We start from the raw sequence: 26,746 nt of genomic DNA, 5'->3' as shown, positions 1-26,746 counted from the left end.
CTTTTTTTGTCTCTAAATTGTTTAAAGAACAAACTGCTGAAGGAAGTGAATGAAAACTGACATCATACTGTGTCAGAGGATTAAGTATTCCAGAATTTTTATTTCAAAATATAGTGGATTCTTGTCCCTTTAGACAGTGGATTTTTACTGTGTTACCACCTAATGAGAGCACATGTAGTCTTCAGAGCTGAAGTCACAGAGGGGCACTGCTTTTAAATCCCATGAATTGTCTGGTAGACTTGTTATTTGCTTTTCCGTCTCCCTCCCCAGAGTTTCATAGCTTTTGAACACCTCAGAAGAAGTGCTAATGCTTTACTTCACAGAAAATGTCCTAGATTCAAACTGGCCTGCTACAACAACAGCCAGAGTCCCATTGCTCTCTGGTGCTGGTCTAGCTTCACTATTTATTTTAAGCCTGTTATGAGAGCCGGGAGGCAGCAAAAGGTCAGGAGAATGGTGAAAATATGTACTTAGGGAGGTCACAACTGCTGGGAAGTGGAGCTCGGCCACACCAGGCTCCCTCCGCCGCCTCTCCTGGTACTCCAATTTCTCGCTCTCAGGGTAGGTTGGACTCTCCCACTGTACATTTGCACAGGCCGAATCCCGTCGTGGGGCTGTTGCTCAGCAACAGCAGCAAGAACTATTTGGTTTTTGGACCATTCAGAAGATGATTACATTTGCGGCATGTTACTCCCCCCCCCCCCCCCCCTCTGGTACCTATTCCTGGATATTGTAAATATTCATCTGAGTTTTGCATATACAGTAGTTTCCCCTCTAGGTAAAAACCGTACCATCCAAATGAGCTTTTAAGAGTACTTTACTCTGATGCATGCCTACATTTCCTCTCATTCAGTAGATATAATGTTGCACATGAAATGGCACTGTTGGGCTTCTGGGGGTTTTGTTTTGTTTTGTCTATGTCAAATGAATTTCAGCTGGAGCAAGGCCGGGCTCTTTATGACAGTGCTGCTTCATTGCTTTGTTTGAGGCACATAAAACAAGTGAAGGATTTAAATAGTTGTGAACACCTGAATGACTTTAAAGCATTTGAGTAAAAGATAGGTTCAGATCTCCAGATTTCCAATTTCCTTCCTAATTGTTTCTTTATCTACACATCTTTCAGCATTCCATTAGAAAAACATTCCCATGCTCTCAACTTAAAAGAATTTGTGCAAGGACTATAATGCAGTATTTAAATCTGTGTCATACGTTTCCCCATGCTTTCACTCGCAGTAGTAATTTATTCTGAATCTTCCAGTTTTCTTCTCACTAACATATACAAAACATACTTGCAAGGATAACTTTTCAGGCCTGCGGTCCTGATCTGCCACCCTCTTGGTAGGGCCTTCCCCAGCTGCTGGAGAGCAGATAAACCACTCCTGGTCCTTTTGTCTTTAGGTGCCTCCTTCATGCCCTGCAGACCAGTGTACAGACGTCCACCCATCATGCCACGCTCAGTGAAGCTGACTTGGATATCATATTTACAAACATCACACGCAACCTTCCCCTTATTTCTTTCCATCAGACACAGTGGAATACAAGACAGGGGGGAGAGAAAAGGGGGAGAGAAAAAGAACTGAGAAATCAAGTTTTTTCTGTTAAAAAACGATATGGATGTGTGTGTGTATTTGTGTTCAGCGACACTGGGTCCCAGCCCACTGAGGCACATCAACGTTTTACAAATTTAAATATATAAGATCAGCAATTCCATTACTGTGCTTTGCATGAGGTATATGCTTGTGTACCTTACCAACTCTGTCAAGTGTAGTTTGTTCTCTGCTGGTGTAACATCAGGCATTTTAGCACAACCTTTGCTACACATTTCCTCTCTCGTCTTATTTCTGCCCTTGACACCCCTCTGCACTGCTCTCAACTGCCAGTTTACAGGAAGACAAAAAGGAAGAAGGTGGCAAATCTGGCATTCCTCTCAGCTTTTCAGGGCCACTGTGTTTTGCCTTAGAGGCAGCCTCATGCTCGGGGCTCCCTGTGGTGCGGCACTGGGGCTGGCAGGCCCTCTGACACCCACCCACCAGCCAGCTGCCCGAGGTCCCCATGCAGCATCCGAGACTCAGCTAATCCCTCTCTCTGTGCAGCACGGCTCCTCACTCATGCAGTCTTGCCCTGAAACCTCTGCCGGGGACCTGCATGGCACAGAAGAAACCTTTTATACGCTGCAGCCTGCAAGACGTGTCTATACAATGCAAGAATGAGGCAGGTGGATAATATGCACACACAGAGTCAAACAGCACTAGGATAAACTCTGCTTCAGACTCCCCTTTATGCATGATCAATAACAAAAGCAATTTTACTTTCCTAATTAGCTGTATTACAGTAAACATTAATACAAGACTGACCTTAATACAAAATTGTATTTTTTCTCACTTTCCTCTGTGCAAGCTATATTTAGCCTATAAGTGTTCATTTTCATTTCTTAAACATTTTTCTTTTTAAAATCCAGGTTAAATGTTAATCAATGAGGTAATCTTCATAAAAATTACTAGGTATTGATGTTCAGTTCAAACCAGGTATTTCCTCATTATTTTGAAGGAACAAATTACCAGTGCCTGCTGCACTGAACTCCTTGATAAAACATGCATTTATCCAGGCCCCACAGGGGTCATTACAATGAGATTCACCTCTCTGTGTGCGTATGTATGTATTTAAAAATAACCCCCTCAAATCTCTCCTTTGGTCTTTCAGCAGGGAACATATCAAACAGCAACAGCAAATCTCATACACACATCAATATGATGCTAACACAGTTGAGTTTCACTGAACCCGATGCCAAATTAACTTTTACAGGGCAATTACAAAATCTTATAATCATGCAAATTAGTAGTAAGCAGCTTACATCTTCCAATTAAATTGCCACCTGCTATTCCAAGATCCAAGTTAGCCATGGTAAACTTTTCCTCTTTCCATTTTAAAGAGAAACTCTTTATGCAGAGAGTCATCAATGCATGGATTAGCCTTCTCAGGTACAAGGGGTCCAACTCGGAGTGAGCACAGGCAGCTTATTTCAGGAAAAAAAAAAAAAAAGACAACCACATATGTGTAGAGAAAAGGGCATTAAGCCCCTCCTGAGTTATTATCAAATTTGAGTGTCCAGGGGCAATTCTGAGCTCAGGGTCACATCCTGACTGCAGCATAATTCCATACCCAGGCAAACCCAGGCCATCACCTTCCACATTCCTCCTTCTGCCTCCCTTTCCCTCTCTGTGTGAAGGAGAAAAGCTGTTGCTACCTGGTCCAGGGCTGGCCCCTTGACTCCTGGAAGTGTCCCCCAGCATGGTGAACTTCTCTCTGCTTAGTGCAGAGACACCCAGATGTCCTGCACAGTCTTTCTTACAGAATGAACACACGGCACATTTCAGAGCTTTCTGCCAGCTCCCTGCAAGGTAGACAGTGGGATGAATTGACCAGTGGATGTAATTTACTTTAAGGTAAGGCAGTAAGGGTGAGGCTATTTAAAGGATTTACAGAAAAAAAAAAAAAAAAAAAAAAAAAAAAAAGGGTTTTAAGAGTCAAACTCCTAATTTTAGTACAGGAAAAAAAAGTCATTTTTTATTACTTATGAGATACAGATTTTGTAGAAAAGGAAAGATTTTTCTTGCTAAAAGCAGACAGAAGAAGAATACACTGCTTGGGCTCCTAAAACAGCAAAGATGCCAAAGCATACTGTGGCCTACAGAATTAACTATGATGATGCAAATCAAATGTCTCAGAAGAAAAGTCAGGCATGACACACAGCAGATAATGAGAACCAGTGTCAACTCTGGCAAGCGTTACGGAATTAAACTCCTCTTTCTTTACCATCTCCTTCTTTCCTCCTTACCTCCCTGTCCCTTGAAGGGCACCCACAAGATTTGACTTGCACAGCTGGGACAGAATCTGTGCATGTGTAAGGCACTGCCTTCAGTTTCCAAGAGGTCAGTTATCAATGGCTTGTAGCCAGCTGTGCTGTTCTTCACAACTGGTTTAGCTGACATCCATCCTCACGAGATTCATACAGTTTTGACAGAAAGCTGTGCTTGAACAGAGGAATGCAGCTTCTTAAATTTTTGAGGAGGCATTAGTAATCTGTAGCCAGCAGCCGCCTTCTGAGAGGCAGCTTTTCAGGCCAACTTGGTTGGTCTTCCCAGGTACAGAGCACTCTCTGGGCCAGCCTCCAAAGGCAGTGCAAGTTTGAGGGCTTTTCTGGAGTGACTTCTTACTTATTCAGCCCAGTATAACGGCTCTTTCCTGACATGCAGCTCATAAAGTTGCTTGTAAATAAAAGGAATTGTAGTTTGCTTTTGTTATTTTAAGTAAAAACTAAACTTCTGAAGGGAAAAAATAAACAGCTACTGAGCTGTAAAAATGAACTCACTACTTCTGCCACCAGCCTCACTGCAGCTGTTCATAACCACAGCCATACAGCATAAGTCCAGCACAAAACCCAAGTATATCCCTGCAAAAGATAAGAGAAACCATAGATGTCTTCATTCAGGGTAGGAACTCCACTATCTTCTCTCTACTGAGACATGACAAATGCAGCAACATCATAGGATATGTGGATTAGACTTTTTGTCTTTGGATGCATCAGTGTTTGAAAACTCTGAATATTTTAAAGCATATTCTCAATGATTTGCCAATGGATTTCTAGCATGACAGAGATTTTGATTCATGGCTGAAAACAGAAAATTTTTTGTTGTTGTTATACAGCTAGTTTTGATTGAAGATCAGAATACCAGATGACTATAGAAATCCCTATCTTGCCTTACAGCCCAACATTTCTGTGGATAAGCCAGTATATTTGCAATCGGTAGCAGTTGTAGTTTGTTTACAAGCAGTGTATCAAAGCACCTTTTTCATACATAGAAACAGGGAAAGAAAAAAAAAATACAGTTCTTGTGCCAGATAGATGTGAAAGATTACACAGCTGCAGTGTCTTGAGGTTACAAAACTGCCAGTTTAACAAGCAAGATAAGCAGCAATGTTGATGTATTTATAGGGGTATAGACATTTATATTGCTTTTTAAAAGAAATGTAATGAACCAATCCATAAATAGTATGGGGATCATAGGTTTATTGCTGCCTTAGTGTAATGGAAGCTTACAGTATAAAAAGACACCAATAAGAAACTTCTGTGATAATGGCATTGGCAATAAGCTCTTTGGGGCAAAGACTGCCTTTTTGGTGTGTGTGTGTGTGTGGGCAGAGGCTAGCACAAGGCAGCAGTCATCTGGCTGGGGCCTTGAGCTGCCATTGTAATGTAAATATTAGAAGATAACAGTGAGAGATCTGAAAGCTACAACAAGAAAGCCTGTGACAGGAAACAGATCATTATCTTGAACAACAAAAATATATTCAATTAATATTTGCTTAATAGTTGGGGTCTAATCTGAAGATCTTGTATGTATTTCAATGGATTTTGGAGCACGTCCTTGGACATGACAGATGGCAAATGTGCTGCATGAAGCAGCTCAAGTCTATAAGCTGCTCTACAGGAAAAGCAGGAAAGCACAAGGAACTACTGACTCACTAGACTTCAAGGCAGTGAGATATTTTTTTATTTAATTAAGAAAAGGTATGTCAAGCAATGAGTTCAATTCTTGCTTCTCAATATGTACATCTAAAAAGCAATTTGCTCTGCCTGCTTTACCATTGATTGGCAAAACAAAAAAGATGTAAAATTTACTACCAAAAGATCCTTTTACTGTACCCAGTCATATGCAAATGGAAAATATTTTAATTTTTTAGTGTTGTTGTAGATTATCAAGTGGTGCAACTTTGCCTTTTCCTCCAGGTCAAAATGGCTTTGCACCATTTCTCTGATAAGGGGAGTGCTGAGATAATTCTGCGCTGTCATCACTGAAATCTCACACCTCCCCATGTCACACAAGGCTGTTCAAGGATAAAGCTGTTGACTTTGCCCCTTGACCAGCCTGGGCCTTTACACCATAAGTGAACAACATATTAGGGGTTAAAAGTAATTTTCCTACTGAAAACACTTTTCCGACTGGGGACTTCCTTTTGAAAATTCTGGTTCCAAGAGGAAAGTAGAAGACGGTATGCTAAATACTTTACTACTTAATTTTGAAAATATCACAATGGTGCTCTCCAAAGTAAATACTGGAGAGGTTCTTAAGCAATATATGCATTGGATTGTAGCTGTAGGCTGGCACTCAGCCACAGTTAGGTGGTGTTTGGTTCTGGTTTCCCAGCCAACCTCTCATGAGTAAGTGTTAAAATGTGGGGTGAAAGAGTGATGAGGGAGAGGTGATGAGGGAGAAGTTGAGATTGCCTCTCTGACACAGATTGCTCTGCTAAGGTCAGAGCAAATATTAGAAGGGAAAGTTGATCAGAATTCAATACTAAATCTAATTCAGTGACATTAAGTTTCCTCTTCCAAATTTTCAAGCTTGCATTGAGATGAGTGACATCCCTCGTAAAGTGCTCTTGCTCATATTCTTTGTCTAAAATCACTGCTCCTCAGACATCACCTCCTCATGATTGGAAGCTTCTATTTTTCACTTCTGAATCCTTTGATTTCGTACAAAGTCAAAGAAAGCCACTTTCTCCACAGCTTCTGCCTGGTAAAATATGCACAACTATGTGAGGCTCTTGCCCAGCATTGACGCCTCTTTATCACTTCCATCTCTGAACATAAGCTCAGGATCCCCGAGATGCCACTGCTGTTACATCTGCATGGGACTTTCAGATTGCTGTACATCAGTGTACATGTGTTTGTTTTCAAAGTCAACAACAAATGTAACATTAAACACCCTTGACTGCTCCACTGAACAGCCTTGTCTGCTTCATGTTGCAAAACAGACCTAATTCTTATTGTAGCTGTTTTGTGATTGAACTAATGGTGCATGCAGAATCATAATTCAGCAAAGTGAATTAAATTATCAAAGAGCCTTTTACACTCAACACTTATCACTGCCTATACAAAAAACAAAACAGCGTACTTGTGGGAGGGCAAATTTTTTCACACAACTTAGAGGGAGGTGGATGGCCAGCTGTGGGGAAAGAGGAGGTAGAGGCAGCAATTCACAGAAGAGCTGAGAGGCTGGAAATATGCAAATGACAAATATAAAAAAATCAGCAACTCTCCAGAGGAGAAGCATCAGTGGATTGTAGGAATAATTTCCTCTTGCAGATTCTATTTGGAAGGAACTGTCTGTCATTCATTATCCCTACAGTTTAATAAGGGACATGAATTATTTGTTTGGGATTATCTTCCTCTTCTGGGAAGAGGGCCCTCAAGTAGTTCCTGTCTCTTTCAGGCCAAGGTAAAATGTGTCACTTAATTCTTTTCCCCGTAACAACCTGACTAAGGATCTCTGCATGGCAATAGAAATGTTTCTTTCAACTCTGAAGGAGGCAGATCTAGTCTTGTCAATGTACTCCAAACCACTATGTTGGGTTTAAGTGAGTGGCGGGGGTTTTTGGTAGTGGGGGAGGGGGCTACAGTGGTGGCCCCCTGTGAGAAGCTTCTCAAAGGTTCCCTGGTTCCAAGTCAGACCTGCCTTTGCACCAAGGCTGGGCTAATTAGCTACACCTCTGCAATAACATTTTTAAGAAGGGGAACTTGGGATGAGGAGTTAGAGTTGGGAGGAGGAGTTGCGAGTAGGACACTTAGGCGAACACTAAGGCCTGTGGAAGAGAGGAGGAGGGATGTTGGGGGGGGTGGGGTGCACTGATTCAAAGACCACCTTGAAGCCTGTGGTGAGACCACAGGGCTGCACACCTGCTACCCATCGAGGTCCATAGTGGAGCAGATGCCCACCTGCAGCCCATGGAAGATCCCACACTGAGCAGGTGGCCACCTGAAGAAGCTCAGGACTCTGCAGGAAGAAGCACTTGCTGCTGTACTTCAGCACTGGGAGGACTGCAACACACAGGAGGGATACACACTGAAGCATCTGAAGGGGTGTTGATTCACAGCCGGCTGAACAGGAGCCAGCAGTGTGCCCAGGGGGCCAAGAAGGCCAGTGGCATCCTGGCTTGTGTCAGCAATAGCGTGGCCAGCAGGGACAGGGAAGGGATCTTACCCCTGTACTCGGCACTGGTGAGGCCGCCCCTAGATTCCTGTGTTCAGTTTTGGGCCCCTCACTACAAAAAGGACATTGAATGACTCGAGCGTGTCCAGAGAAGGGCAACGAAGCTGGTGCAGGGTCTGGAGCACAGGTCGTATGGGGAGCGGCTGAGGGAACTGGGGGTGTTTAGTCTGGAGAAGAGGAGGCTGAGGGGAGACCTCATCGCCCTCTACAGCTACCTGAAAGGAGGCTGCAGAGAGCTGGGGATGAGCCTCTTTAACCAAGTAACAAGCAATAGGACAAGAGGGAATGGCCTCAGGTTGCGCCAGGGAAGGTTTAGACTAGATATTAGGAAGCATTTCTTTACAGAATGGGTTGTTAGGCATTGGAATGGGCTGCCCAGGGAGGTGGTGGAGTCCCCATCCCTGGAGGTGTTTAAGACTAGGGTGGACATAGCACTTAGGGATATGGTATAGCTGGGAACTGTCAGTGCTAGGTTAATGGTTGGACTAGATGATCTTCAAGGTCTTTTCCAACCTAGATGATTCTGTGAAGAGATTGAAATTATTGATTTATGTTCACATAGATCTGTTATCTCCTGCTCTACCAAATGCCTGGTCTATATTATGTATTTGTGCAATGTTTGGCTCTGCCTAGGTGTACTACCCAGTACTTCCACCAAACAACACGCTGGTCTCCAGCTTGTCAAGACTGTTTTACATTCAAGGGTGGCCCTGCAGTAAATATTCTTGCAGTCCCTTCTGGCTTTCTATCATCTGTATAATCTCTATTCCATCATCTGTTAATGAAAACACCAAGTCAAGAACAACCCCTGTGGAGCCCCATTTGATGAGTCCTTCCATTTTTAGCCTGCCTGTGAGATTCAGGTCTGATCAAGTATTTTGTTGACCCAGTGCTGATGCCTGGGCAGGAGAGAACAATTTTACATAAAATTCTGACATAGACCCTATTCTTTTCTGCTTCTATTGTGTCATATAATACAACTAATAATAAGGCAATGAAATCATTGCCTCCAGCTGTTTCCCAACGGAATTTACCAAAAGGGTAGTGAAATGATCTCATTTAAATCCCTTTCCACACAAAGCATTGAACTGTACCAGCCAACACCAACACTGGCTCCAGTGTGGTCATAGTACAATTTCCTTGACAGTCCTGGACAGTTTCAGAGAGATTACAGATGGATGGGGCCTGTTTGGTTCCAGCTGGACTGGAGTGCAGATGGATCCCAAATGTCAGAAAATGGATCCTCACAGTTGAAATATTTGTGGATACTCAAATTCCCTTGGAAAGTGACAGTTCTGGAAATAACATTTTCAGTACCAGTAAATTAGTCCCAGAATGGCATTTCCTGGCATGTCCACAGTCTGGATGTGGTTAGCTTGAAAGAGATGCAGAAAAAATATTGAAGTGAAGATACCATTGTGCTCAGAGGTGCCCCAAGGGAAAATATCTAGGCTTGTTCTCCTACATTTTAAAGCTCGCTCTTTTTATTTAAATAGTGTTAAGATCGATACAGGTAATGAAACTCAGGGAAGCTTCTGGCTTGTATGAAAAATAAGACAGTTATTTGGGTGTGTTAAAGAAACTCAGACAGACAGCTAACATAATCTGCTGTGAGTATTTTATTTCCTCACTGTGGAAGGATAAGTCTATCTAGACAAAGTTGTTTGGCCTCCAAATCTAGTGGCAGCACATGGCGGGAGCACTGCAATTATTTAATTGTCCAGCTATAGCCCTGTGATGGCTGAAAGTGCTCAGCACTTTGCAGGATTGGACAACAGCTGGTCAGAAAAATATTTGAAAGTGAAGTGTTAAGATTTTAAGATAATCAAGTATGTTTTCCTAAAAAGTGAACATTGCTCAAATACTCTGAAGGACCTGAAGCTGGTGTTACTGCCAGTACATCCAACAGCAGGCTGAGAAACCTGGTTTCCCTGGGATGCTCCTGAGCACCTACAAAATGCCCAGAAGATCTCAGCACTGAGGAAAGCAGCCACAAGCACAACAGGTTCAAGCACGCCAAGATTTTCTCCATGCAGGCAGAGAAGAAAGAAAACTCTGCTAAAATTCCTGCTGATTTCAAAGGAAGATCCTCAAAGATTTCTGACAGTTAGCTCATTCTATACTGTCCCTTTCTATAATGGAGACAGGAACAGAGATATACATCAAATATAGACCAGCTGCTCAGAAGTACATGTAGATACCAACACTTTAATCACTTTTATAGGTAATGCTTTATGTCAGTTCCCAGTAGGGACTATAGCCCAGACTATAATTTTGAATGAAAGACCTCAAATTCAAGATTAGTTTTGTATGTGTGTGGGAGAGAAAACAAGAAAAATCTCCTTTATGTGCTGTCCAAACTGTTTATATTTGGACTGAGTGATCTGCAGAGCAGATGGCTAAATAATTTCCAAGCTTCTCATAGGAGGCTGAATCCTCTGTGTTTGCAGGTATGCACATATAGATATAGTATATCTTGCTCTACCCTTGTACTTACTGTGAGATGCTTCAGTAGGCCTATGGGCTGCACAGAGGGCATCTTTGTGTCCTGGCTACCTGGATAGTGGAGACTTCCATGGGTATTCTGCATAATAAACAGACCAGTGAAATTCTTTACCACACAGAAAATCAAAATATTTCCGTCTAAAAATCGATATGTGTTACCTGATATGATATATGAACTGTGGTAACCCAAGATGTGATGCGTGCTGTGCTTTAAGTTCACAGAAATGTCAGTGGATATTTAACAGATTTAACTTCTTTTTTTCCTCTAAACTGAATGAAGGGAATGCTTTTCTTCCTTCACATTTTAAATATGAGCATTGAGTGACATTTCCTCTAATTTGGAAATAAAATATGGCAGTGCCATTACTCAATCTGTGTATAAGAAAATGGATGCCTTCCTCCTGTTTTAGAGGTAAAGCATAGCTGTTGGACCATACCAATAATAAACTATAAAGAGAATACAGCCCTACTGAAGCAATTTGCTTACGTCTTTCTGTTTTTTTTTTTCCCATGATTGCTGCTACAACAATGAAAATGAATGAAATTGGTAAAAAAACACGGTTTTCTGTGATTCATCTCTCATTTTGTGATTAGTCTGGGCAAAACCTGTCATTTTTTTTTTGTCACCAGGACCATCTTGTTTATAAATGGAGCCCATCACATGTAAGATGATTATGCTCCTGGATTTCAGAATTTGGGAAATCCTGCACTGGATCCTACAGTCTTTTTACAGCAGCAGTTTGCTGACCAGTACCCTATCCCAACACCCTCCAAAGGCTAGGCATGTTTTACAAGAGGCATTTTACATTCAAACTGTCTTATTGGGAATGTATGTTGGCTCACCATTTTTTATTATTAATCTATGTCTTTTTCTTGGTGTTAGAAAGGTTTATATGGAGATGCTATGTATTTTTTTCCTGAAATCTTCAAAGAGCTGGCTTTGGGTTTAGCATTTATTTTTTGAACCTGAAGTTCCATGTCTAATTCCATGAACATGATTGCCATAACATGTACTCCAGTTTTAGCTGCTTGTTTTCTTTTTAACATTGCTGTTAATAGAGCATCACCATCTTACAGAAGTGAAGTGTCCTCCTTAGACCTTTCACAACCTGAACTGTATCCCATCAGAGAGCACTTCACCCTTTTATGCCTCTAGAAACATGCCATCCATGTTATAAATATCAATAGAGCTGGAAGGAAGCAACATCAAAATCTCCAAGACAACACACAAAGATACAACAAATCAAAGACAAAATAGTGATGGTTCCATTAGGCTTTTAAATGGGATATTAAAATGATGTTCATAGTTAAATACAATTGTGTCTGAATTTGGCTAGGAAATCATTAACCAAATTATGTTAAATTTGCACAGATTGTTGAATAAATGAGTAAGATTTGCTTTACATGACAGCAAACCAGCCAAGAAACATACATACAAAGAACTGCTAAGCAGTCCACATGAACAAATAACTTATATGAAGATAAGAGTATTTTTTAAAGATCAGTGACTGAATAGTTACTGTTATCATTAGCTAGTCCTCCACACAGAGTAGCTCTCTTATAGTCTGTACAAATTGGGGGATTAATGGGAGTACAGACATATGTTCCTGTGTAACAGGCTAAGGTTTCTTGCTTGTTTAAAGGTACTGTTAGCTGTATTGATATTAATCAAAGTTCATAGCTATATGTTCAAGACATCTAAAAACTACATAATTTAAAATATTTCTCTTGTTATTTTGGCATAGATACTTTATCTGTCTGATTCCTAGGATACATCCAGAGAAATCCAGGTATCTGGATGCACAGATATGAACAATGCAGAGATTTTTCTGAAAAGTGGAATCATCCAAACAGAACTTTAGCAGCTCGATTTATGATTTGGCTTCAGCTACTGCAAGAAATAAATATGCAGAATATTTTTATGAACTGAGCTATGATTTCTTCCTCTTAATGAAAAATTTATTTTCTAAAATTCATCAACTTCTGGATATTCATGACCTGGAGTTATAGTCTAATATACAGTAAGTGCATGCAAGAAAGTCAGAATAAACAACATCAAGGTATAACCTTTCTTCCAAAGGTGAAATGTAATTTTAATTAAGACTTGAAAATAGAATTATTTGTTATAATGTATTGTATCAGTACTCATTTGTTTAACACAGTAAAAGCAGAGATGCGCAGCCTACAACCAAAATGAGATCCCAGTTCTCATCTCAGCATACAGAGTGGTTACTTATGACATAGTCCCAGCCCAGGTCATCATTTCTCAGTCGGAACAGGAAAATTGTAATCAGACCCTCTAGAATTTACAAATCAGCTACATCTCTTCTAATATATCAAACAGGTCAGGAGAGCAGCTTGTATGGATATAGCAGAACTCCACCCTCCTTGAAACTGATATTTGAGCCTTGCTCCCCACTGGGAACAATCTCTGTCCCACACTGTTCCCTAAATCCCCCTCTGCAAGAGTGGTGTCTGGCATGGCAGAAGCAACCTGGTGATTAAACAATATAAACAACTGTGGATGAGAACTTGAGCCTTACTTGCTGGTATAGACATGGCTAAAATAGGCAGAAGTGGGAGATGGTAATGACAGATAAGCATTAATTTGAGACCTGAAATGAGAGACCTTGGTGGTAGACTGGTGAACATGCATGTGTACAGTGGTTCATGGGGAAACAGTTTTCATTTGGGAACTGGAAAATCAAAGAGAAGTGAGCTAAAGCTAACATTGGCTGAGTGGAGGGGAAGGAGAAGAGTCCAAGTAGCTGAAGGCCAGGCTGGAACTTGGAGGTGGGTGGGATATACAGCACAGAAACACATTTAAAATAACAAAGTAATTCTCAGAAGTGATTTCCCCGAAGTGTTTAAAGCAATGAAATAACCACACTGGTCAATGCCTATGATGTGATCTCATTCCCAGAAGTACAGTTCCAGTTTCGAATACCCTTGTAAAGTGATTATGTCATAGAGATGCTTCCAATTTTACAATCGAAATAAACTCAAAGGACAGCCTATCTACCAGCATAGGCTAATGAAGCATATTGGAGAAAAGACCATCCCCACTTTTATTAATAAAACTAACATAATGCCCTTAGAGGAATTAAAGGAGTTTGGTGTTATATTTTAAGTTGTGCTATATTGAAAGGCATTGATATTTCCACTCCAAGGACTACAGCACATCCACTTACTATATCCAGGATCACAAGGCAACTCAATAGAGCAGTTCAACTCCAGTGAGTTCAGTGGAGTTGTGCCAACCATGGATTTGGCCTCCTGATTGTAAAATACAGTCTGTTACAATGTGAATGATAATTTTTTTTAAGTTTCAGATCCAAATAAATATCGGACAACAGCAACTATATTCCATTTATTTCAGAGTTCACCTGGGGACTTTCCAAGAAGAGAAGTCCTGTTTCCATCTGAACAATGCTGGCATGATTGTAATATCTTAAAAAGAAAGGAGGTGAATAAAATGCTAAATGGCAGAAGAGAGAAAAGACAAACCATGCTAGGGAAACAGCAGACAATGAGTCAAATTTACTGAACAATACACAATAGTACGAGAATCTGATATTTATTTTCAGTATTGAATATGCAGGATACATTTAATATGCTCAAGATGCATTATTCAATCTGCAGCAGCTGTCATTGTACAGAACTGTGCAGAAGAATCAAAAGTAGCAATGTACAGTAAAACAACCACACTAGACACCTTGCTATGTCCCATGCTAACTGTCACAACAATCCTTCCTTCTATTCAAATGTAGCACATAGCTAAGATCTTTCCAAATAACAGTGTTAGGTGTTTCATAGGAAAGGAAAGACAAGCAAAGGAGACTTACCCCTTCGTGTGAAATGATCTGTACCCACCAACATTTCCACAAGAAGAAATAACTATTTGTTGTTAAACTATCAACTCAAAACAATGAAACATCAAGGATTCAAACATAAGTGAACTGTTAGGTATTTTCCCCAAGAAGCTGGATCCATTTCAGAAGATCTGCACTGACACCCTACTTCTGGAAGGCATCTTCATTTATGTTTTGCCTTCCTGGAACAGGAACGGATGTAAGCCTGAGTTTCTGTGACTTAAAAGAATAAACTATTGTCACACAGACCATAAAATGTAGAAAAAAAGGGAAAAGATTCTGTTGCTTCTGGCTATTTAGTCCCTAAATCTGCTCTTGGTTGCAACCACTTTACATCTGAGGAGGAACAGCATCCTTTCTAGTCCTTTATTTCTCTTAGTGTCCTCACACTGCCCTATCCATACATCATCTTTGCCATTTGTTCCATTTCTCTCTTATTAATTTGACTCTGCCTCCTCTAGTCCCATTAGATGTATATACTCCCACCTGTCCTATTTTAAAGTCAGAAAACATGAACCAGCAGAGTATCTGTCAGATTTTCCAGGTGGCTTTCTTCTGCTCCTGTCACTGTGCTTTTGTGTCTTCCTCTGCTATATTTCATGCTCATCACTGCTAAGGATGTTGTTAAACTGAAACACAATGCTTGTTTACAGGGAGACATACAGGAAAATTAGATACAGGTTAACCAAAGCAATGTTTGTTTACAGGAAGACATGCAGGAAAATTAGATACAGATTGGCCAAAGCCACAGAGATCTACTTCTGGAGGTAGCAGTGCAGATGCTGCAGCTCCCAGTGGCTCACATCTGGTGGTCAGAAAGAACCATCCTGCCCAGGGAAAGTCTAACCCATCTGAATGCAGGTCAGAAGGGTTGTCTCACCTTCAGGAACATGTCAACCTTCTCAGAGCATCTGATTCAGAGAGCACAAGACCAAGAATTTCCAAGCCCGACCCTAAACTGGAGAGTGAAGGTGCCCCCAGGCTTGAGGGCATATATGCAGAGAGGAATAGGAGCTTCCCCAATGGCCTGGGTGCAAACCTGAAAGGCAACAGATATTAAAGATGGGTTGCAACTAGGTCATATAGCTGAATCTGGACTATAGTTGGTGGGACAAGCTTATTACCTTCTCCCTTGGTGATGTGAGCTTACTGTGAGGACTTCTGTTCTTCATGGGAACCATATGTTAATGCGCGCCACATTTTTTTCAGAGAGAAGTACAACAGAAGCCTCCTTGCTCCTTTTGCTCTGGGTCAGAAGGAACCTTGAGGAAGAGAGAGGCCTTGCCCTCTGAGGAAGCAACAGAGTATGGTGGGGTGCAGGAAAAAGAGCACAGGATGGGCATGAGGAACCCAGCAAGGGAGGGCAGATGTATTGAGAGACCATTGAGAAGTGTGGGGAACACAGGTTCAACGCGGATTACAGAAAGAAAGATTTTTGGTGTAGCAACCAAAACAGACTGTAATTTTTGTCACACTCCAGGACATCACTGAGTTGCTGAAGTTCAGAGCAGCCCTGTCAGAATGGACACAGTGCAGGGGGAAGTTCATTTAAAAACTCAATTTACTGCATTTTATTCTAGACTTCCTCCATGGTAAATTTGTTCCTTCAGATTTTACTCACATAAAACCTAGTTTTCAAGTTTAAAAAGTGCTTTTGGTCTTTTGGGCTGCTTACTGCAAGGTTGTGCAGGATACAAGGCTCTGGTGAACCTGCGATGGCTTCACCCCAAGTAACTTTGGACTGAATTTAGAAGTGCACTCAAAACTCATCTGCCAGAGGAGGAGCACCAAAAGGCTGAGGCACTGATCATCTTTAATTGTCAGAGCTGCCTGTAATGAATGTTTCTCTGTGACCTAAACTGCTTTCAACTCCTATGTTGACTTTCTCATTCAGTGATAAAGTCTGAAAGATCAGAGCACCACCTGGGCACCAGTGACATGCTAAGATAGCACAATTAGAGCTTGCTAGCTCCTGGGTATGCCACAGCAAGCATTACATCTGCTCCTTCACACACTCCAGTTGGAGTTAGCAGATACACACATTTGGCCAGGATAGCTCGAAAGCAAGGTGCTGCTCAAACTGCTGGCTTGCCCCTGGTCACCAGGCACTGCATTCACCCCCACATGGGCCAAGTAAATTAGGATAAATAATGTCACATCTGTTCTAATGTTGAATTAGTGTACCCACACCGTAATTTAGTGTTTAGAGTGTTAGCTAATCCTCTGGGTTTTTTGGTTGTTAGGGTAATTTGGTTTGGGTTAGTTTTGATGAATTGCTTTGTACTTTTAGTTATTGTGGGCAAAGAAAAACAAGCAGAAGCTTGAATTATTTTTCTATATATGTATATACATTATTAGAAAAGGCAATTTTGTTTTCAGCTCTTTCAGAACCAACATGGATAAAATCACGTTTCTTCAGAATTTTCACTTATTTCTCATGAATTTCATCTGGTACATTTTTACACAGCAAAGCATAGCCACAGAAAATGCAACATTTCATCCTTCTACAAGTTCAAAGGAAAAAATTACCAGACTAACTTAGATTTGCTGAAGCTCTAGCTTTCATAAGACATAATGACAGACACAGTAAAAGGACACTGCACAAAGTTACACTGAGTTTCGACAGAAGGACAGATTTATCCCTGGCATAACTCAAGCAAAGTTAAGGGAAGAGTCTGGCTTGAAGACTCTGAGTGGATTTCTACAATTTATGGTTTACAAATCCACCCTAATCCTTGTCCTTCCTATCTGTTATGGGCTACTCGCAGGCAATAAGTATCTGTCACATTGCCAAAGAACAGTTGTTTATCTAGTTTTAAGTGAGTTTGGGAGTCCATTTGTTTGTTTTTACAGGAGGTATGATGGATGCAATTACAGGGGCAATAATATGCATGGTTACAGCGTAACTGCTCTGCGGATCAGACAACAGCAAAACCATCCATCTTCCATGTGTGCAACCACCGCGACTCTTACCTTCAAGTGAATGAGATCTCTCCAAAAATGTGCACAAATTTATCTTTACAAAAGTTTGGAGTCAAAACAGATTAAATCATACCCCAGAGTGCCTGTGGTATTAGCGTGGCAGGAAGGAGACTCAATTTCTACTTAACTATGGGATGATTTATGTCTGGGGAACTCCCTCAACTCCCCCCTTCTCCATTCGGGCATGAACATTTGGTATTATTATCAGTACTGGGTCTTTGTCTGGGCAGAGGATGCTGCTCTCCTCCATCATGAGGAGACACAATATTTAAGCAATCAGAGCTGGTCCTTCTGAATCAAGCAACAAACTGATTTTGATCTTATTTCTGCACATTCACACAGAAGATAAATTTCCTCCCTGCATCTCCCTCCTCTATAATAAGTGCTTTGCTGGGCACTCTTTCACTAGAAGTGTGAAAATCCTGATTTGTCTTGTCTTCACTGATGTATTCTCTCTCCCAGCACTTTTAGGGCCTGCAACCTTTTCTTCTGTCTAGACTATCGTTTGATTTATTCCCCAATTTGATTTCATCGCTGATTTAATAGTTCTCTCACTTGTACCTGCCCTTTTATTTTGTTATTTTTTTCTCACTTCTTTACTATTTGAACTTTCCTAGACCTTATTTAAAAGACGTATATTGCCCTTTCTATTGCTATATTGTTCTTTCTGGCCATTTTCCTCAGCCCTTCTTCGACCTCATAGTTCACTCAAAGAAGAGGGGCTGAGGAAAGTGATGGTAAGATGAAGCTGACACCAATTTCCATAAGATTTGATTTTGGCCCACTTCAATCTTGAAAAATAATGAAGCTGTTTGGGCATCAGTTTCTTTCTGGAATACTGTGAGAGTTCACAGAATCCTGGGACCATATCCCAGGAGTATTGCTGTGTGTGTATTTATAATCATTTTTGCATTCTTTTAATATTACCTGATCAATTATACTATACAATACCGTGTATTAGATTGAGTGAAGACTGAAAACACAAGACTTAATGTAGAAAGTAAGGATGGATGTCAGGATTTGGCCCACTGTTGAAAAGGAAGGGATTTTTACAATCAAATAATAACCTTCACCCTGAAGAAGTTCCACTACATTTAGGAAATTCCTGTTCTCAGTGTTAGCCCTGCTAACACAGCAGAGCATCATGAATGGAGCAGCCAGCCATAGACAAGAACAGCATTGTATACAGACAGAACTGGAAAAAAGTTCTGTTACCATGATAGATTTGTGTAGTAACAGCCAAGGATGATAAATTTCACAAGTTGGTCAGGGTTAAATTGGTAAATCATGCAATCAGTTATGGGTTAAATATTAACAGAAGATACCCTCCAAAAAAAAGGATGAAGTTGATTACATTCTTTTAAACGACTCCCAGATGTTAAAAAGTGCTTTCCAATGCAAATAATTATAGAATTTACAAACCTGAACACCACGTTAAAGGAATGGTAGTGAAAATTACTGAGTTAACAATCTAGGCCCACGGCCATTTTGTCTCTCTAAAGACAAACAAGAAAACTTCACATGTCCTGAAAGCTGCTGAAGTGAAAAATTCTGAATTTAACAGATTTCATACTTAATGCATTAACTATAATCTTTTTACTGTAGGCTAAAATGCAGCAATTTTTGCACTTTTTGTGACACTGTGATTTATAAGAAGTGTTTCCTTTTTCTATGGCTTGCAATGTATGCTTTGGAACTGAGGAGCAGGCTCTCAAATCCATTTAACTTTGTAACTGCAAATGTCAGTGACAATGAGGCATGTTTACTACATACACCTTACCCGCATATTTCTGTAGAGCAGCTCGTCCCTGTTTAATACACTCTTCTCATTCATTAATTTTTATTTTTATTTGAAGAACTGACAGTCCCAGGTGCTCAAAAACATTCAGGTCACCAGTTCATCCTTTGTATTCTAGACACTGCTTATGAACTATTAGACTGAAAATAACATTTTGGCTCTTTTTATTTAACTTCTATGATTTAGAATTCTTGGGATGCTACTCCTGGTTTCAGTACTTGCTTCTTTGCTCTTCCCATTGCTTTCCAAATTAGAGATTAAATTCTCATCTAATCCCAAACTAAGATTTTCAGAAAAATATCAAATGAATGGAGCTTCTGGGAACTGGTAGCATCATAACCCCTTCAAAATAGAATTGAAATAGGCACATTTCCATTCAATAGCTTCCATGTTAAGGCTGTAAGAATTACTTCTGAACTGGTTAACTAATTAATAGACTCATAGGTAAATGTTTGTCCAACAGTTAATTCCTCGATTACTTTTTTTTAATAACAGTTATATGAATCCTGAGTGACTTCTCAATAATGAAATTTGCTGACAAATGTACTTCTTAGTTAGATGTCTGAGATGATAGACATACCGATCACATCTCAGATAGTGACCCCGCTCTGCAGCTGAGCATATGCAAAGCTGTGATGGGTGCCCAAAACTGCTATGGAGAGAATGAGGGAATTAGACTTCTGAAAATATTTATTAATTATTTGTGGCGATTAATGGTCTTATCAATAGTGCAGGCCAGGTTTCAACAAGACAAACATAAAGCAAAGAATACCATACATGGTTTTTCATCTCTAAAAAAATTTCCTCCTCCGCTTTTTGCCTTTGCAGATCATCCTTTACGGCATTGCCTTTGCAACAATTTTTAATGCCAAGAGTAAGTCAAGAAAATATAAAGAAGTATAAACTGTTTTAAAAGATGAGGTTTCTCTTCTCAGAAATGTGGTTTGCTAAGGAAGCACGCCTCTTCAAATTCTTTCAAATACTTCATACTAACCACAGACTAGATCATCTAACTTCAAATATCAAAAAGTTAGCTCTCCAGGTAAGTGCTAGTGACCTCATGCCATCTTTACAGCCACTGGAGAAAAACAGGCACCATCTGACATTGCTGGAAGGTTACTGGAGAACTGGTGTCCAGTCAGGGCCTGAGAGCCCCGTGGGGAAATTCTGGCTAGCTAAAAATCCCACCAACTTCACCTTGCAGTGAAGAACGTGTTGTGTTCAAACTGATGCATTCAAATGAACAGATAAATTAGTGGCAGTGCTTTTGAAGTGGTATCATCTTCACCAATCTTAAAAATCCCATTAGCTACCTGACAGAACAGCTTGTATTTTTCTTTAAGTGCTGACAAATATATTTTCTAACTGAGATCAAAATGATATTATTTTCCCTTGAGTGCACTAATGTTTTATTTATATATATTTATTTTTTTAAATCTCTCTGATATTTAAGGAGTTTATGAGTTTTGCTTTGGGTTTATTTTTTTCTTAGTAAAGGTTTCTTTTAATCAAATGTGAGTATTAACTATTTATTAGCTATGGTCAAAAATAAACTTTCAGATCTGGAGGGCAAACACATTGTAAAGCTCTCACAGTTTAATCCTGGATTATGCAAACACTCAAATACAGGGAAGCTCATTTAAGCAAGGGGAGCAGCAGGCCTGGGAGGGCTTGGGGCACCACTCCCTCAGCTCTATTCCCAGGCACCTGCGAATCTGGATCTGTGCTTAGGCAGTGCCTGCCCAACCTTATGCAGACCAAGAGCCAAGAAACAAAACACACAGAGAGCCCCTGTCAGCAGCACTGGTACCATCACTGGCAGAAGTGCTGGGGTTTTGTGCCAGAACGAAGGAGGTCTGCCACAAGTGTTTCCAGTGTTGCCCATCTTTGTCTTCCATCAGATGCGTTCACTCCCCCAACTCAGACTCCCTCCTCCCCTTCCCCCTTGCACCCCACTTCCTCCTGCCCCTCACCCCACGCTGTATTTTTTCCAGGAACATCAGGTCAGTGTTCACACAAGGGTTGCAGCAGTCTGAGAGCTGCACAGTGGTGCCCCAGTTCATTCCCCGCTTTTCTTGCTTACGTTTTAGCAGGTTCATCACCTGGCTGCTGCAAATTCAAACACTGAGATATATTACAGCAGGACTCACATTCCCCAGTTTAAATGCCAGAAAGTTACCAGTGAGTTTGGCTCCTGTTATTTTGGGCTCAGCTTGAGGTACCTTAAAGAGACCTGATTTTCAGAAAGTGCTAACGACACATTTATAGGGTGTCTCAAATCTAACATCCAAATGCAAGAGCAATCAAAATCTTTCAGTTTGAAAATTTTGGCTTAAATGTTTGAGGCTGGATGTCTTAAGTTTTTACATCTATGGAAACATCTGAAAAAGGTATTCATGGCTACAGTGGCCTTCTGTGGCTTATTTTTAAATCCCCAGCTTATTTTTAAAACAAGTTAGATTTTCTTTTGCCGTAACTTTTAAAGGAGCTTAGAGGAACTGGTGATAAAATGGTCAATCTTTGTTTACTTTTAAATGGACATAACTATTGTAGAGTATATTGTTCATAGTTGCCAACAGCAATACAGGAAAGGAAAAAAGTGCCATTCTCCATAAATGCATACTGAAGTGAAAAATAAACTTTCAGTGATCCAGACTATAAAAATGCAAGACAAAAGACTGCCATTGGAAAAAGTGGTCTATTAAATTAAGATGCTACTAGATGTCATTGTGACTCTGTGGGTAGCATGTCTGTCTCACAGCCAACCACTTGTGGGTTCAAGTCCCATACTGGGACTTTGGCTTCCATCCAGTGTACTGCAGTAATAAGCAGCGTGTGGCACTTTTAGAGGTGTCATCCTTCAGAGGAAATGTTAAACCTACCGTCCTTCTGCCAGCCCTCCAGTTGGAAATTAAAGATCCCCCAAGTACCTTTTGAATACAGTGAGTAATAACCTTGGGGCTCTGGCCAAGATTCCCTCTCTCAATAAAAGAATTTGTAATGGATGGGGCATATTTCACAAAATAGCAGAAGTCATACAAACCAATGGAAAAGCCTCATTAAAAATGTCATGGTTTCTTTATGTATTTTTTAACATAGCAAGCCACCAATTTGGTTAAGTTTCAATAGCATTTTTAAGCAGCTGCCATAAATTGCCCATACAGGGACATTCAAAAGTACAAAGAACAACTTCCACTACACATCTTTGGGAAACAGCTAACTCCCATAGACACCTTTGAAAAACTCAGTCCAGGTTCAGGAAAGGACCATGAAAAAATGTTTAACAAGGCTGCATTTCAGAACAAACCTTCAGTGCAGAGCACCACAGCAACACTCATGGCCTCTTAAGTGTGAAGATGTTGAGGAGTCTGTCAGGATCTTCATACACTGCTCCGCTCCCTAAGTAGCAAGAGCTGATACACTCACATTTCCAAATGTATTCTTGCACTGGGGACTGTTTATCTGGCCAGCTGATATATGCATGCTGTTAAATCTGCTTTTGAGACATTTTCCACATAGTGGGAACTGTAGGAAAGTTACTTAATGGTAATGGGCAAAAATCCTGCCAGTGGCATATGTATATAATTGTTGAAGAGATTTTTAGCATCCCTCATGTGGGTCAAGTGAAGCAGGACACAACGCACTCTGAGCTAAAACCTCTGTCCCCCACTGGCCCTGGAAAGGTAACCTGAAATACTAACATGCCAGGAGACTGTAAACTATTTGGGAAGAGCTGGAATAACACCTTATAACTGTCCACATCTCCTATTTCCCAGCTGATTGCCTCTCCACAGCTCCACTGTGAGCAAGGACTTTCTCTGCCTTTGCAGTGTGCCACCCAGCTGACAGCTAGGTGGGCAGAGCAGCAAAGGGGATGTAGGACCCCAATGCCAAGGGAAGATTTCTTGTCACAAATCCTTAGGGTAGCCATGTGCTGATCACATTAAAGGGTAAGAGCTTTCACCTGCTTCTCTCTCTGCTGTTTTTTAGTTGTAATAGACTCCTGGCTCTGCCTAACAGATTAGTGATGCCACTTCTTGCAAGTCACATGCCCTAACCTGGGAAACCGTTTTTCAGTCACCCTAAACTCGCTCACAGTGAACAGCAAGAAAGTACATCTAGATAGCAATTCATCTCCTGAAGGGTGCACCTAAGAGAGGTGAGAGGAATTTGTTCTCTTGATAACTGAGGAAACACGAGTGCCTTGTGCAGATGAAGGAATCCAACCCTTACATACATAAATCCTCCCTATTTTAGGTGTGTAGATCCTGCCTATGCAGTGAGAGAAAGATTGAGGCTGTCAGAATGTAACAGCCTGCCATGTTGCACAGAAATCTCATTTGTGGCCTTCACCATTACTGTTTTTTACCACTTTTTCTTTATAAACACAGAATGTACCATGAAGTCCTGAAAGCATATGGATGTTATAGAGAAACTGCTTTTTGCCTCTAGGGTCAGAATCCTCTAATTTTGTTTTAGTTTTTGTGGCAAGTTTCCTTCAAATGGACAACAAAATGAGTTTTCCTGATGGTGTCTGGGTACAGCAGCAGTCCTATGTAGTACCAATTAGATGTGTGCCAAAGATTTCCCATTGCTGCCTACTCACTCTCATGACTATATTTTTAATGTAGTTTTGTAGGATTGCTTGTCGTGGTTTCTTGCTCATGAGTAAGTTCTGTTCTCTCTGCTCACTAGACTCTGAAGAAAATTAATGGTAGGAAGAGAAAATGGCTTCTGTCTTCCTTATGCCCTTCTCATTTCAGTTCTGCTGTTCATTTCTCATACTTCCAGTCTCAAGTGCTCTTCTGAACTCCTCACTTTGGTGACCTCCTTTCTTAATTTAATCTGGACAAAGCACTGAGTTCATTTCAAGTCATAAAGCTTGATTTGCTGTGTGCTCTTGGCAAATGTGAATAAGATCCCTGGCTCCTTTTAATAAGCTATCATAATATTTTTTTTTTTTTTTAAACTGCAGCAATTAGGTCACCAAAGCAAGTAGTCTCTTGTGTTCTATTGAGAACAAATCTGTCCTCCTCTGACTTGCTGCATAATTTAATTATTAAAGCTTGATATCATTTTGGTTTCCATGTAAGGCAACCCCATAAGAGCAATTATATCCTTTCGAAGGCAAGGTTACTACTGCTAGAACCAGTACTCGCAGGGCCTGGTACTGTGCTGTATATGGTAATGCTACTACTTCCTACCACTCACATTGCAACATTAGTCTACCTACCCAGCCAACAACAGCACTCTGCTGGCATCCTCTCCGTGACTCTGCACTGAGCTAGTGTGTGGAGGATCTGGTATCAATTAGTTAACAATTTAGCAATGGTTTGAGGATGTAAAGCAGCTGCTATAAGTTAAGCATTACGATTATGTTAACTAATTATTTTTTCTTTTACCTTTTACATTTTTTTCTTCAGAAAACATTAATATATTATTAGCTTTTAGCACCTCCTAGTCCTGACGTTTAAATGTCTGAAATGTTTTGGTGTAATTACACTGGTTTAAATCGCAACACCTAAGATGCCTCCTTCTGTATGAAAATTTGCATACCTAAATTTTGTTTCAAGAATCCTAACTGTTTCTATTAGCTGCTTTCAAAGAGACAAGAAAATAGTGTGGTATAATATCTTATGCATCTGGCTGGAGCAGCTTTCCAGATTAAATGATTTAAGAAGTTTGGAAAAAGCTTTTGGCCACTGGGTTGATTTTCATTTCCAAACTCTGTTTTTTCTGATTCCCTCTCAGTTCCCCTCACCACCCCAGGAATATCTAATACTTCTGGTGCACTCGGAAAGATGTCTCATGGGTCACAGATTTTGAGGATCTGATTGGCACTCAAATTGGGCTGCTAGGCACAATTAGAAATCCCGTATTTCAAGAAAGACTTGTAGAAAACACATGTAGCCAGAAATCTAAGAGGCACAATAGCAGAATTTGGTAAGACAATTCCAAATGTTGTTGGTCATAAGAATGATGTATCTTTGCATTCACCTCAGTACACTGTGTAAACTGCTCAAACGCAAACACATTTTGTTCGACGCATGCAGACAGAACAAGATTTAACTGCAGCATGCTGAGAATAATGGGGCCCTGCTCACTGAGTAAGCTTGCGTAGGTGTTACACTGCACATAGATAATAAATTGCAATTATTCTAAAACTTGAATTAGAACAACCATACCATCATATTTAAGATGTTGATTTCCACTTTTTTTGCAGGACTGAAAGATGCAACTGAAACAATTTGAACTTGGAGACATTGTGTTACTCCAACAATAGGAGCTTGTTTAAAGGGTAAGATGACCTGTGGCATGGTCTTCTCTTGGATTTAGTTTAAATTCCAATAAGCCTCACTAAAGAAATTCAAAATGTTCTGTCTCATAAACTTCACAGCCTTTCTAGACTGAATATATCAAAATTCTTCTAGTGTTATAAATCATTAGATACCTTCAAGCCTGTCAGAAACACACCATTTATGTAACAACACTTCAGCTCCTTCAGAAACAACTAATTAAATGTCCCTTTTACATACTTGCCTTGTCCTGCCTGTAGCTATTAGGACACGTCATGCGTTTTCAGTCAGTGTGAGGGCACTGGAGTTAGCTTCCTGGAATTCCATCAGGATAAAAATAAAGTTGTTCTTAATATGTGACACATCATTCAGTATGGCTTATTCCAGACACTTTGGGAGAGGAAAATAATGCATGCTTTGTCACTTGGGGCTATGTTGTGCCATGTGGAACTATTTTAGAGATCAGTGCTTTTGATGGGGACTGCGGCTAATCCCATGCTCAGGTACCAATACCAAAAAAAGCATGACTAACGTGCAAATAACACACAAAACCTGTGAGCTAGCTTGTGCAGAATATGAGGATCTTCGCAAGCCTCCCTGCCACAGACAGAAGAAGCTGTTCTGCTCTGCCATACTTAGGGGCAGCTGAACCGACAGCACAAAGTGAAGCTCTTTGCCTTTGTGCACAACCCAGGAGGTCCAAAGAGTCCCATCAGGAAGCACAGACTCAGCCCCGGCTCAGAGCCTGGCAAAGGCAGAACTTTCTGCCATGCCTGTCAGCGTGCAGAGCTGAGCATGTTCTCCAGAAACATCAGGGGAACTTTCTGAGGAACAGAGGTTCTCCTGAGCAATCAGGTGGCAATGTCTGATGATGCAGTCTAGCTGGTAGCTAGTAAGAAGCCCGTGATAGAGTTTATGTCTGAAATGCGTCTTTAGCATAACATCCAGCAAGACAGCATGAGCCAGCAATGTGCTCTTGTGACAAAGAAGGCTAATGGTATCCTGGGCTGCATTAGACAAAATATGGCTGGCAGGTTGAGAAAGGTGATCCTTTCTCTTTATTCAATACTGATGAGGCCATAGCTGGAGTATTGTGTCCAGCTGGCTCAGCGGGGATCTTATTAATATATATAAATACCTGACAGGAGAGTGCAAGGAGTACAGAGCCAGGCTCTTTTTAGAGGTGCTCAGCCACAGGGCCAGAGGAAATAGGCACAAATGGAAACACAGGAGGTTCACTCT

The sequence above is a fragment of the Athene noctua genome, chromosome 2 (genome assembly GCF_965140245.1).
Source record: "Athene noctua chromosome 2, bAthNoc1.hap1.1, whole genome shotgun sequence".
NCBI lineage: Eukaryota > Metazoa > Chordata > Aves > Strigiformes > Strigidae > Athene > Athene noctua.
The sequence above is the reverse complement of the archived record's forward strand: the minus strand, read 5'-3'. Positions refer to the sequence as shown.